Below are 4,756 nucleotides of genomic sequence, written 5' to 3' on the forward strand. Positions count from 1 at the left end.
AATTTGGTTACTAGTTTCTTTTGGTTAGTGTTTCCACAATATACCTTTTCTTATCTTTTTCTATCCATATCTCTATATATTTGTTTGCTTTCAATCTTTTCTGTGTTCTTATAATTTAATATGTCTCTTGTAAAAGCACAGTTTTTTAAAAATAAACTCAGCTATCAATGTTTATATTTTAAGAAAAGCATTTTGTCACTTACATACATTTAATGTATTTCTTAAGATATATTTGTTTCAAAATCTACCGTCTTCCTATCAGCTTTATGCTCATCTTGACTGTCCTAGGTCCCCTTTTTCCCCCTCTTCTTTTTTGCCTTCTTTAGAATTGACTCAATATTTTAAGATAGTTTTCTTCCATTAACTTGGCAGTTTTCAATCTTTTATTGTTTTAGTAGGAAAGATTACCAAACATGTATTATTGAATGTCAAAAGCTAATATTACAGTGCCTGGCTGGCTCAGTTGGTAGAGCATGAGACTCTTAATCTCAGGGTTGTGAGTTTGAGCCCCACACTGGGACTACAGGTTACATAAATAAATAAATAAATAAATAAATAAATGAAATCTTAAAAAGAAAAGCTAATATCATTAACATTTTTACTTCTAAATGCAAGGGACCTTGGAATAATTTCATTTATACCCTTCCTGATTGTTGCTGAGAGTCTAAAAATCTTTCTATATGTTTTAAAATTTTTTTCAAAGATTTTATTTATTCATTTGAGAGAGAGAACACGAGCAGAGGCAGAGGCAGAGAGACAAGCAGACTCCCCGCTGAGCAGGGAGTCCACCGCGAGGTTCCATCCTAGTACCCTGAAATCATGACCTGAGCCAAAGTCGTATGCTTAACTGACTGAGCCAGACAGGTGCCCCTCTATATTTTTTAAACATCATTTGGTATTTTATTTTATTTATTTTTACATTGTTTTTTAAATTGAAGTATAGTTGATCATACAACCAGCTAGTGATGCAAGTAAATTCTTACATCAGTTACTCACACTTCTTAGAGCTTCTGAGCTCTTTCTTCCATAACACACCGGTTTTGCTGCTTGAGAAAACTTCTACATATGAATTGGGTTTTTTTTTTCTTTTAGATTTTATTTATTTATTTGAGAGAGAGAGTAAGAGAGAGAGCACAAGCGAGGAGTTGGGGGAACAGAGGGAGAGGGACAAGCAGACTCCCGGCTGAGCAGGAAGCCCGACGTGGGATTCAATTCCAGGACCCTGAGATCATGACCTGAGCCAAAGGCAGACCAACTGAGCCACCCAGGCGCCCCACAAGTTGGGGTTTCAAGTATGCTTTGTTACAAAGAAGGAAATAAGGCTAGAGCAGTTGAGATGGTAGGACATACAAGTCATCAGATACAACTTAAAAAAAAAAAAGCCTTAACAGCTGGAATGAGTTATCAAAGAAAGAAACTGATGGATTGTCTGCATGAGAACAATGAAGAAAGCAGACAGGGGATGAGGAAAAGTTGAGGTTATCCCGTGAAAGCATCTTAAAGTAGAAAAGTGAGGCTCCTGTTCTGTTCAGTGCTTTAGTTTACGAAGTGTTTTCACACTCCGGACCATGATGATGGTAAAATGGGGCAGGAGTGAGGGAGGGGAGGCTGCTGACTACGCCGCGTCTCTCAGTGCAAGAGTGGAAAGCAAGTCAAGACGGAAAGGAGTGGCCGGGAGGGGATAAAGGCCGTCGTAAAAACTAAATCCATACAGTAGTAAAAATGTTGTGGGAAATGGAAATTTTTTCTGGATTCACAGATTTCGTAAGTGTAGGATACCATTTATTCTCTACAGAACTCATGCTAGTCATAGATGGGTTTGCAGTGTCTTTATATTAGTTGTCCCATAAGTCCAGATTATTATGAGTTGCCCTGGGTGCTTCGGTAACATATCTGCTAATAAAGGTACCTTCGTCAGTGTTCCGTTACCAGCATTGTTTCTGAGCCATATTAATTTATCCCTTCACATACTATTTCGCTCATTTGAGAAACACTTATTAAAACTTATGCTAGGAACTAAGGAAACAGATAAAAGACATGGTCCCTGCTGCCAAGAAGTTGCTTGGCTTACTGATGGAATTTCCTAGTACCCTGTGTTACTCTTGGTTATGCAAACATTAGATTCCTAGATTTTTCACTCACGGTTATTCCATTTAGAAAAAGAGGCCTCTCCAAGGTTGTTCACTGAGATCGCTATTCAGGTGTTAGGTTGAAGGGCAGGCCTCTTGACGGACTCTGAGTAACAAGCGGAGCCTTTCCACAGTGATGGGACTGTATCGCTTTCGCTAAAACTGTGTGAAAACAGCAAAATGACATCTTAGTATTGCTTTTAAATCCTAATGACAGAAAAGGGAGCCAACGCTCTGCCCAAGAAGGAAGAAAATGGCTATGTCACTTGCTGGGACGCTAATGTCAACATGGGATGGGGGTGTAAGGTTATTGTTCACAAGTTAATTAAAGTTGAATTGTATTAACATTCAGTTCTCATTCCCAGTAGCCACATCCCACGTGCTCAAGAGTCTTACGTGGTAACAGCCACTCCACTGGGCAGCAGAGATACAGCACCTTCCATCGCCACAGAAAGTAAATGCAATGGGTCTCCTAAAAGGTTGCAAATGCCAGTGGGTCTGGATAGCAAAAAAAAGAAATTATAATTATATGTAATGAGAGGGTTTTTTTTAAAACTTCAGTTAGAACTTTCTAGCGTGTTATTAAGTCACACAATAATGATGGAGATACACTTACTCTTGGCTTTGGATGTTTGGATGACCCACTGTTCAAAGCATGTCTGTGGGATACGCAAGATGCTGTCCCCCTGTGTCCAGCTACCAGATGGGCCGGGGGTCACTAACTCTGTTGTCTCCAGCTCATCCAGCTGCTGGTTGATGGAAAAGGCCCATCAAAGCAAAGCACTGAAATAAGGAGGCACATTTGTCCTGCACATTTAACAAACACCCTGTCTGCCTACTACTGGATTCCATAATATGAGAGAAATCCCATTTAACAAGAGGGTCCTCTTATTCATGTGATTAGGCACTTAAATGACCTGATCACATGGGAGGGACAGAATGGAGTCATTCTGCAGTGGATCTTGTTAAGTCTAACTCCTCTTGCTCCCATTGACATGGTCTGCTTTTCTACACTCCATTTACTTGCTCAAATCCAAGTCCATTGGATCCATTCTACTGTTAATCTTTAAACATAAGACAGGTACACGGAAGGGTGCAGTGTTTCTTGAGTCATGTGGATAAACATGAGCAGTAACAACAGCAGACCTGTAACTGGGGCGAAATGAGATGGGTAAGCGCTAGTTTATGTCTTCTGTCTACCCCTGGTGGAGGGATTCATTACAAGTTATAGCCGAAGAAGGAAAGAGGAAGAGAAAAAAGGATGAATTATTTCCTGAATATCTATTCAGTCCCTCCCTCAACAACCTAGTGTTTGTTGTTTACAGGAGATTGCCAGCTCCACAGAAGAACCGAAACCCGTTCTTTCCCTTTGAACATGTACTTTCCCCAGGAATGGCAGGAGCAACTCAGCAGCAGGGGGGCTGCCCTGCCAAAATGCTCACCTCTGAACGCAAGGGGCCATTACTCTGGGTGCAGAAAAAGAGTTATGAGCTTTGCTGCCCTGTCAGGTCTGGAATCCTGCCCTTGGCCATGGATAATACCTAATGATTCAGAGGAAGTACCGTCAATTCTTCAAAGTGATCCTAGCTAATTGCGTGATGTTATTCTGAGCATTGGGAGAAGCCAAAAAAGAAGGGAGGCTGGGGAGAAATTCCTTCCTTTCCAACGATCAGCTTACATCCTGCACTATCAGATTTGATTGTCCTTATCTTTTCTTGCATAACTACAAATGTTATGACTGGACAGAAGTGACCAGACTTCCCAAAAAAAAAAAGAAAGAAAAAAAGCTCCAGCCACAATATTTGACTCCGTAACTGCCTGTGGTGGTAAATTCCTTAGCCTGGCCACATGCTGTGTGAACAGCTATTTCCTTTGATTTATTCATTTATCAGTTCTTAATGCTATCAGGTGCCCCCTCGTTCCCACATTAGAGAATGAGGCCAAAAGAAAAGTCTGTTTATTTTGCATCTTGCCTTTTTTTTTTTTTTTTAAGATTGACATATGTATTTGACAGGGAGAGCACATGAGAGGGGGGAGGGGCAGAGGGAGAGACTCTCCAGCAGACCCCCTGCTGAGCTTGGAGCCTGACCCAATGATGCGCAATCTCACCAACCTGAGATCGTGACCTGAGCCAAAACCAAGATTCAGACACTTAACCGACTGAGCCACCCAGGTGTCCCTTCATCCCTTTTCATTTAGGCAATTTAACCTAAATATACTCTAACCTCTTTTTCTCATACTGCATAGTAATTTTAAAAATTAATTCAATTTTTTAAAGGTACCTTAAAAAAAGGAATTAATTTTTTAAGCTACCTTTAAAAAAACTGAATAAGTAATACAAGGACATAATTAAAATCATTTAGGCAAAAAATAAAAATAAAAATAATAAAAAATAAAATCATTTAGGCACTGCAATAAACCAAAAAAGCAAGTATCTCTCCTGTTGCAGACCCTTGGCTTCCCAGTCCCCACCTCCAAGGCAGTATTACCACCAGCTGCTAGAGTATACTCCAGAGATATCCAAATTCACAGATGTGTGCTTTTCCTTTTTTTAAAAATGCATTTTCACATATCTTGGAGATCATTCCATTTTGTCATAGTGATACTTCAACCTTTTTCATGGCTGC

Source organism: Phoca vitulina, unplaced genomic scaffold (assembly GCF_004348235.1).
Source record: "Phoca vitulina isolate PV1807 unplaced genomic scaffold, GSC_HSeal_1.0 scaffold31, whole genome shotgun sequence".
In the NCBI taxonomy this organism is placed as follows: domain Eukaryota; kingdom Metazoa; phylum Chordata; class Mammalia; order Carnivora; family Phocidae; genus Phoca; species Phoca vitulina.